Consider the following 10,635-nt stretch of genomic DNA (forward strand, 5'->3'; position numbering starts at 1 on the left):
CCTTGTGTGTAAAACAAGGAAATGTGAGGAAATCCCACTGTGGAGCGAAGAGCCACACAGAAAGCACTCCATGTATAATGTGCCAGAGGTTTCTGTCCTGATTTTATATAAGGATTACTGAAAATAAATGGCTACTGGGCACTTACAGACTACCTCTGAAACAACAATAGTAGTTGTATTTCTTGACCTCTCTTGCTAGGCCCTTTTCCACCAGAGGGAGCCATACTTACAAAGATTGTGTAAGAAGACATTTATATGGTAAAGTTTCCCTCAGCACCATATTTACCATAATGTGTGTAAACAAACTACTATTGTACATTTGGAGGTATTATTTTTCAGACAGCTGAATTACAGTGAAGAAGAACATGCATTTTCTTAAATGAAGGGCTGATACCTCAATTTTCCAATTATGTGCAGAACAAATGTTTCATGAGTAGAAGTAAACACAGTGAAAGAGGGAACATCAAAGGCAACCCAGCTTTGATAAAGGGACAAAAAATGAAATGAAGAAACCAGCAAATTAAGTATTGCAGCCACCAGAACACTGTTTGCTTAGCTTTCCTCTTAAACTCAATCAGATTCACATTTGCTGACATTGCCCAGGAATCAAGACGAAATTAAACATGTTGGCTCTTCTTGCTGTGGTAGAACGAATGCAGCTGGCAAGCAGCACTCTCTTCCCCAATGCACAAAAGACCTGTAAGCTATAAACCTGGCTTTGACCCACAAGTTATAAGGTTTACAATGCAATCCTAAACAGAGTCACACTCTTTCAAACCCATTGATTTTAATGGTGTAACTCAATTGAGAAATGCACTGTAAGGCTGCTGTCCCAGGCAGGGCCACCTTAGCAGCATTATAGCCCCGCTGGGAAAAGCAGTGCTCTGGGGCCCTTACCTACACAACCACTCACAGGAATAAAAATGTAAATGGTCAAAAAAAATGTAATCTTGAATAACCAAGTCATGCTTCCCCTACAAGTGTTCCTAATGAATCTCAGATTCAATCTCCAATAACCAATGGCATATAAACGTAACCAATATTGTTGCTGTTAACAGTCAAGTGAGTTGAAGTGACTTTAACACATAGGCTTTTACATTGTAGTGCGTGAGATATGTACACATTCATGCACATGTGGTTGAAGAGATGACTGTGATACTATACCAGAGCCAAATACTATATGTCCACTTGTTATCATAAAAATTAACATCCATTGCTCATTATCTTTAGTAAAACACATGCTAAACATGTATTTTCCAATAAAAATATTTATAATTTAGTACAGTATTTATTTGTTGAAAGCAAATCACAACATACATAGATTAGCATGGGCCCCGGGCAACTGCCATGTCCATGTGTTAAGCAGGCCCTGATCCTAGGACTTCCTTTTGAGTAAATGTGCTTATGCTGCTGCTTCTGTGCAAGTCCTACTGAATTTGGCAAAACTTACTTCAAAGCAAACATGCAGAGAATTGGGCTGCACAAAATGCAGTCTTAAGAAACACTTGCTTAGGAAGTCCTGTTGAACTCTTCAGTGGGACTTATTTCGGTATTGGTTGATAGAGTAGGCATAACTACCCTTGGAATTTTTAACAATCGTTATCCGAACAAAAGGACCTGAACTCTACCATAATTTTTGTTGTTGTGCTGTAATCAGCTTTGGATCTTAGAAAAAGTGGACTATAAATTAAATAAAGAAGAAGAGTTTGGATTTATATCCCCCCCTTTCTCTCCTGTAAGAAGACTGAAAGGGGCTTACAATCTCCTTGCCCTTCCCCCCTCACAACAAACACCCTGTGAGGTAGGCGGGGCTGAGAGAGCTCCGAGAAGCTGCAACTAGCCCAAGGTCACCCAGCTCACATGTGTTGGAATGCACAAGCTAATCTGGTTCACCAGATTAAGTGGCAGAGTGGGGAATCAAACCCGGTTCTCCAGATTAGAGTGCACCTGCTCTTAACTACTACACTGGCTCTCAAACATTAACAAGTACATCTTTCTTACTCATCTTTTTGTTTGGAGCCTTACAGATTAGGTCAGATCGCCCCCCCCCCCCCCAAACACAAATAAGGTTGCTAGGTCCCCCCAACCTCCGGTGGGAGTGGATCTGCCAGCTTAGGGTGGGAAATCACTAGATATGTGATGATAGAGACTGGGGAGGACAGAATCTAGTAGGGTGCAATGCCATAGAATCCACTCCCCAAAGCAGCTATTTCCTTTAAGGGAATTTATCTCTAGTCTGGAGATGAGCTGTAGTTCCCAGAGATCCCCAGGCCCCACCTGGAGATTGGCAACACTAATTCTTGTTCTCCTTCACTTTCAGTTGATCTACCTTCAGCAATGATCTACCTTATGGTGATATTAACCGCTGCTTTTAAGTAACTTTTAATGGATTTTAGTATTCTATTGTTGTTATCAATTTAATCAATTGTTCATGTGTATGTTGTATACCGCCCAGAGCCCCTAGGGGATAGGGCGGTTTATAAATCGAAACAATAAATAAATAAATAAATTAACCTCTCTGATATGTCATCCAAATGCAGTTATTTCCCCCAAGGAAACTCATTATTACCAGGTCAGCAAAAGAAGCTCCTTCACTCACTGTTTTCAAGGCTTAGTCAACAGAATGGCTAGCGATGCAAGTAAGCCTGTTGTCTATTATGTATTCACTAGAGTTGCCAGCTACAGGTTAAGAAATTCTTGCAGATCTGGCTCCAGAGCCTGGGGGAGGATCTCAATGGGGTATTATATCATAGATTTCACCTTCAAAAGCAACCACTTTTTCCAAGGGGGCTCTCTCTGAATTTTGCAGATCAATTCTCATTTGTGGAGGGCACCTGGCCACACTTGGAGGTTGGCATACCCATCCAGTAATATGATGTAGACAAATTGTTGCTTTCCAGAATGAGACAAGTTGGATTTTTCCCCTAAATGTGTGCAAACCGAAAGCACTTAGCCCATATTCAGAGATAACCTTAGAATCGCTTCATGTTGTAGGATCAATCCAGACTTATTAGTCACTATCACTTTGTGTACAGCCACCAATTTTGGTTTCCGCTCTTCCTCATGAATGCTACATGCACTGAACTGTTTCAAGGGCAGCGGCTTAGGGAGAAAGGAGGCTCCCAAACCTTCATGCATTCACCTTGTTTAACTATGGCAGCAACAACACTACCTAGCTCTGGTTGGCTGTTCATACATACCATTTTATGCTTGTTGAAGGTTCTGCTCTCTGATGACATCAACACAGACACCATTCTATCAATCTCTCCGTCTCTGATCAGCAACTGCATATTGATAAGTTGAACAGCTCTAAAAGGAGACTCGTGCTAGTTTCATTTCACTCGCATAATGAAAACTTGCCTGTGTCAGATAAAGGATAGGATTAAATATTTGTTTGTGCCTCAGTGCTGGGGAGAGAGGTTACTTTTTTAATCTGATGACAGTGCTTATTTAAAAGGGGACATTTGAAAACCTGCTCTAAGCTTCTTGTCACACACAAACATACACCCTCATTTCACATTATCTCAAAGCTGTGATGAGGACAACGAATGTGATGGCAAAGGGACTGGAAACAACACTTTTTGTGATAAGATTGCTAGAAGGAAGGAACCCAGTGGTGGGATTCAAATAATTTAACAACTGCTTGTTTACAAGCACCATTTTAACAATCGGTTCTGCCGAAGTGGTGTGAACCTGCTGAATCCCACCACTGAAGGAACCAAGTACATAAGCTTCATCTTTTGAACATTACAATATTTAGTAAATTTGTATTCTTTTATGAAGCATCTGTAATCCATAGAGTGACTTTAGCTTTCGAAACAGCCTAAGAACCTGGACTCTCAAGCTTCTGCAAGTGATGTCAAATTTTGGTTAAACTAACTAGAACGTTGCAACAAAAGGCTGTTTGGTATTCTGAATGTATCATTTGTGTTTTAAAATTCCAATCCAACATCAGGTAAAAAGGTTATGTTTTCATGGGTGAAAAGTCCCAAGAGGTTGCTTTGCTTGCATATGCAAAATGTATACTGCAATGATCTAACCCCTGGTTGGAGCTGTCTGTTCCCCACCAGCACATGGAGGGGAGGAAGGCCATGGGAGCCTCAGGCCATGAGGTGCTGGCAAACCTGGCTGTTGTGAGGACAAAGGGATGAGGCAAGAGGCAGGCAATAGCTGAAGCTGGAGAGAGATAGGGTATTTCTAAAGGATAGGCAGTGAGGTCACAACAGCTGCCAAAAGAGGCTGATCCAAGGGGAGAGACCTGCGTTCACAGTAGTAAATAGGCATGGAGATTTGGGGGCTGAATCTTGGGGAGGGAATGGACTCAGTACAGACAAGATAAATTAGAGCAGGGACCTCCAATATGATATTCTTGGGCACCATGGCACTTACTGACAACTTTCCCATTGCCTGCCAAGCATTTTTGAAAGCAAGGGGGAACAGGTGGAGCTTTCCCAGCAAGGCTTCTAATTGGCTGTACAGATTTCTCAAAACATTGCTCTGGCAGCACAACAGAGCAATCTGCATTGTATGGCTGAAGGTGCACCGCAGCAGCCATTTTTTGGTTGGCTTCACCTGCTAAAATGGCAGCCATTTTGGAGCCCACAGGCTGTATGGCAGCTGCCATTTTCTCTGGGAAAGCTGGTCTCTGGAGTTCTGGGAGAACTCCAGGACCCTCCTGGAGGTTGGCAAGCCTAGCGATGGAACATGTTTTGCATATACAAAATCCTAGGTTCCTTTTCTGGTGACTCCAGTTAACAGGATCAGGTAAGAGGGGGTGCGAAAGAACTCTGGAGAGCGGGGGCCAGTCATAGTAAACAAGACTGGCCTTCTTGGACAGATGGTCTAACTCAAGAGATAGCCGTTTCGTGTGTTCATGTGATGCCCATGTTGCAAATTTCAACAGGTTACCAAAAAGACATTTCAGCCAGATAATTTTAAAAGTGTATGATATTGTAGTTCCTCTGACATGGAAGGGGAAAATGCTAATGCACTCTCATCACCATTTCAGGCACTGTCTGAAGTTTTATAGATGTCCTGATACCATCTATTTATTAGTCTTGACAGATTTCTCATTGCAGCCTTTTAAGGCTGATGGATGCTTTAAGCAAGTGCTCTCAAGCCTCCTCTGCATTTGTCACCTGGAACACTTGATCTTTTATCAAAGATTTTCCTAGCTCCAGACTTGAGCTTTTAATCTTCCCCTCTGTGCTAAACATCAATAGACTCTGAAAGCTGCATGGGGCACAACATGCATTACCTTGAGATCCATGTGCTAGAGCTGCCTGTGGGTGCATGTATGTTTGCAGGAAGGAGAGCTGGTATGAGATTTGCCTGTTATCTTGTTAGCTGAATAGTTTTTAGTTCAGTTATTACAGAACAATATTTACTTCAGAGGGCTCAACATTTAGATAACACCCCTGAACCTTGCCAACATCAATTTTCCCTTTCATCACAACTTTGCTACTCTGCCCCCAAGCATGGCCAATGCAATATGAAATATCAACTGAATGATGGCCAGTAATTCTCTACATCTTATTTGACAGCGTGTTTGTGTCCGTACTGATGTCCTATGAGTTGAGTTCATGGCTTATATGAACTCTGCAGAAAAACAAGCTAAACCAAATTAAATTTTGCCCTAGAATGCCCAAAAAAGTCAAGAGTTCTTCTTTAATAGCAAACAGCTGCCATTGCTCTTGTACCAATTTATTTGTGCCTCTGCAAATTCAGAGCAACCTCATGAACTACAACTGCATGTTTCCACAGTGTGAGGAGAGAAGAAGAGATGGACAACAGAGTGCCAAGTCCTGGGATACAAGACATTTCTGAGGGGCTGGACAGAACTTCAAAACTAGTCTTAACGGTACTTCATGCTTCATGCTCTTTAACATGGATGTGAACATATGATGTCTCAGGTCCTCCAGATGTTAATGGACTACAATTCCCATCAGCCCCAGGCAGCATGGCCAATTGACCATGCTGGCAGGGGTTGATGGGAATCATAGTCTGTGAACATCTGGAGGGCCATAATTGGACATCCGGCTCTAGAAAATGATATAATAGGATATGCCCTTAAATGCAAGACATCCTCCATGCACAGGAGTAGCCATGAACAACAGCAGTCATGCTATCCTGTCCCAGGATGGCGACACACACACACGAGAAAAGAAAGCCCAATTCCCCAGATTTCCAGGGAGAAGGCAGCAACAAGACATCACATCATGCAGCTAATAATCAGAATCTACTATCCCTAAACTGGCTGCAGCCAACTCAAATATTTCAGAGATAATGGGAAAACTTGTACATGCACTTATACAGATTCACCTTCCCCAAGCTGTTGAAAAGAATTACACAGAAGGTAGAATACTTAATAGAAACTGTAGTGTTCACTCTTGTTCTAAAAACATCATGGCTTTCTGTGTAACGTGTAAAATGCTCTCCAGATGTCCTGCTTACAGTCCTTTTACAGGGAATCATCTCTGTCTTTCCACCCCTTAACATTAAACGTAGAATCTTGAGCTCTGGCGCTTTTCATTTCATTCGTATTCTGTGCAGTACCTCTTGCATAGTTAATATGAGCTATATTAGACACCGCTTAAAAACCTGAACTCAAACATAGTCATCCCATCATTATGAAAAGCCGTTATGCAAGTCTTGCATATTATGCAACACCCAAGCAAGAAAGAAAACACCAAATTTGGGTTTTATGTCTTGCGGCATAAACTGATATCCAAATGCAAGGAGCCTGTCATGTACTCACAATCTAGTATCCACAGTCAGAGCCAATTGCCACACCTGACCTCAGTGTCAAGATGATCTCAGAATAACATGACAGGAAAGGTCAATCAATGCAAACTTCTAAGGTTTGCAGGGCCAAGAGAAACCAGGCAGCTGCAGGAACAGGAAGGTCCAGCCAGTACCAGGAAAGCCCTGTTAGAGGAGCCCTGTTTTGTTCTGGTTCGGTGTACCTATGCATCTTCTTTTGAAGTTGTATAGGAGAAGACAACAGAGAAAACAGACTGCTCTCCGCATCTATGTTATCCATTTCACTGGAAGGAAATGGCAGCAGAGAGGCAGGTAAGACAGAAACAGACACTGTCACAGTCTTATCATGATGGTATTTTGCATCAGATTCCCTTCCAGGACACCACAAGACACCATCTGGAGCTGGCAATCTCCTGCATTCCCTAGAAATACTGACAATCCTTTAAGCATGAAAAGCATAGCTCAGGCAGTGATCAAGTGCATATGATTATTTGAAGGCCTTGAAAATGCACACGCGATTCCACAATCTAGTGCTGATTACAGTCCTCGCAGCAGTAAATCTGTATCAGGTCTCCAAACAAGCTGCAGCCAAGCCAGGGTGCTGATGGCAGCTCCTCTCCAAGTCATAAATAGATCTATTGAAAAAGATTTGGCACCGGCCCCACAGTCTGGAGTACCTCATCGGTCGTCTTCCCTAGTGTGCCAGGATAGTTCGTTGCGCTCTCATTCCTGAGATTCAGCTAGTCAGCAGGTCATGTGACAGTAAACTGAGCAAAGCCTGGTGAGACCCTACAGAATACAAGCCACACAGCAGAGAACATAGCAAACTTCTAGCTTTTTTACAAACTGCAGTTCTCGAATGCAACAGAAACAAACACCAACAGCCTGAGAAGACTTCTGAGAATCAAAGTATGACACATTTGTGAGCATTAGGTGGAAGGAATCATGCCTCGGGGTTTTTTATCAACTGTTTTGCTTCGGGCAGGAGGCAGAGCCACCAAATTCATTTCCTGATGATCCAGTCAGAGCTGCTTTTGCTCCGGGCAGCATAGACTGCATTGCTTTGCCAGAAAAAGAACAGGTCTATGGAACAGATATGCATTCTGTTAAACCCAGTCTCCATTAGCATTCAAGCTTTTGAAGCACTGCTGATTATTATTTGTCTATGATTTTTTCACCCCTCCATCCTGAGTTAACCTGCTGTGATATCACAGCAGCTTTAAACACTGCAAGTGCCAGGAGAGAAACAGAAGGGCATTAAAAACAACTCTGAAAGAGGAAAGGTTCATTTAGGGAAGGAATGCAGGAGGGTAACAGCAGCTGAATTTCACATAGTGATTCAAGTTATCTAGCTGAAGTTTGGCTGTGGGTATCCTGCATAGCTTAAAGTCAGTAAATCAACACCAGTCAGAAGCAACACATTATTCGTCAGGGCAGCGAAATCCTAGAGAACTTGAGATGGTGCCAGGAATGGCAGGAGGCAACTATGAGTAGTCCACACCAACTAAGATGGAAAAAAGTACCCAGCACTGACCTACAGGCAAATTCAAACAGATAAAGATGGAAATATTTTCCATCACAACCAACCAGTATATCACAAGCTAATAAGCATACAATCTGTATCCAAGTTTTCAATTCTAACAGGTTGCGTGTTTCAAGGCATGTTAGCAAAGTCCACAGTGAGTGTCAAAATGGAAGTGAGGCTGTACGGCACAGGCAGTACTGGGTGAACTAGGTTTCCAAGTTGCACCAGGTTACTGGGTTATTTTTTTCCCATCCACCCCCCATTATAGTAGATTTAAATTATAATGGGGTGGGGAATGTTTACCTATGGTAAGTCCCTTAACAGGAGCCCTGTTAATGGTTAAATTTTTATTTTAAAAAAATTGCCATAATTGTATATGGGGATTTTCAATGACTTTGATATTGTAATCATTTATTGTTAATGTTGAATTGTATGTGGAATTGCTGATATGTTACTAAAAATATGTGTGTTAGTGGCTCTGAGCCAAGCTGGGAAAGTGTGGGGTAGTAAATTTAAACAATAAAATAAAGGAGGAAGTAGTACTCCCATTTTGTGAATGTGAAAGGTATAAATTAATCAAATGTCAATCTGAAGATGACCCAGGTCTCTTTCTGAGACCGAAGAAAACATGGTACTCTTTACATTACAGGAAGCAGAGTAATTTAAGGTGTTATAGTAGATAAAAGGATCACTGGAAGTCAGATAGGTTATTGGATGGGGAAAAATGCAGTTCCCATAATTAAAATTGCATTTCAAGATGCCTTCTGGAGGGAGGATACACATACCCAAGGGAAAATGATTCCCTCTATAACGTTTCCAAGAGTTTCTAGTAAGGACCTCCAGTAAAATCTGGCTTATATAAACTAGTAATTAGGTTACTGGTTGCCATAATAAACAATGTTTGCTACAACTCTAGCTTTCATGCCGTTTCATGAATTCACTGAAGGTTAAAGGAGACAGGAAAAAGAACTACCGGTAGTTCTGTTTTGTTCAAGTTGTTTAAAACTAATTTGTTTTATCCAAGAAAAATGAAGTATTGTAAATGTTGTACTACGAGTTGGGGAGCAAACTGGGGGCTTTAGGAGACAATGTATTCGTCCACAGCTGTACACTAGCCCACTGGCAGGCTTAAGTGGACATTTACCAGTGTCCTTTATTGAACAGCAACTTTTGGGCAAAAGCTTCTTCATGTTCAGTAATTTCAGCAGTAAACACCATTCATTTTCAGAAGTTTTAAGCGTTTACTGTTTTGCACGGAAAGGAGTGAAATTGTAGCGGAAACGTGCTACTTTATTATCTGAAAGCCTCTCTGCATACAATGTACACATGAAAGGTTCTCACCACTTTCTAAATATTTCACCTGCAGATAATCCTATGCATGCACAAATTAACTCCATATAGCTGTAAAGAGCAAATCAAGAGAGTGCATACTGTGCTTATTATTTACTTAAAAACTCAGAACATCTGGAATAGGCCATTACGTTGGGTATTACTAGCTGCAGACAAAAATCCTTGGAATGAGACTGAAGAGCAGAACTAGAAAATATTAGATCGATACTTCTACCCTAAACAAACTATGAAATCAATACCATTAAATTCCATAGAGCTTACCTCTGAGTTATGCTTATAGGCATACTGGAAAATGCACTGCTTACCTTTTTTGAGGCACTTGAGAAAATATTTTTAAAATCTGCCCTACAAAATGGTACTATCCCTGCAATAGAATGTAAAAGCCATCAAGAAAAAAAAACTTTTAATGGAACAGAAGCCTCCAGTTAAGAGGCCAAAAGGTCTTCCAACAGATTCAACAATGAAGAAATTAATGTACTATTCCATTTCCCGCTCAGCAAGTCACGTAAATTTCTTTATCTTACAATAACAAACAGGGTCATTTAAGGTCTGTCCTGCACTACATTCAAAAAGCAGTCATTCAAACTAAGCCAGTTTTTGGATGAAAGGAGATACTGTAATATATTTTAGTTGTTGAGAACATGACCGAAATATGATTCCATACTTCTCTACTGGAGGGCAGGGTCAGGAAGACAACCACAATGGGTGCAGTGGTTGCAGCTTTTTAAGAATCGCAGTCCTCATGCCTTGCTTATGTTGTAATCAGGAGCACCTACTACAGATACCACATTCCGGTGCAACTATTAGTATCCCATTTCCTCATTATCTCCACATACATTTAATAGTAAGTAGCTTTCCAAAGTCACAGCATCTGGAACAGGGATGTAGCAACTGGTTTGATTCCTGCATCAGATGTGCCCCAAATGTTTCATGTATCAATTCTCAGAAAAGTCAAGAAAATACAACCATTTATAGAAAATACAACCTACTGGAAGGAT

The sequence above is a fragment of the Sphaerodactylus townsendi genome, linkage group LG09 (assembly GCF_021028975.2).
Source record: "Sphaerodactylus townsendi isolate TG3544 linkage group LG09, MPM_Stown_v2.3, whole genome shotgun sequence".
In the NCBI taxonomy this organism is placed as follows: Eukaryota; Metazoa; Chordata; class Lepidosauria; order Squamata; family Sphaerodactylidae; genus Sphaerodactylus; species Sphaerodactylus townsendi.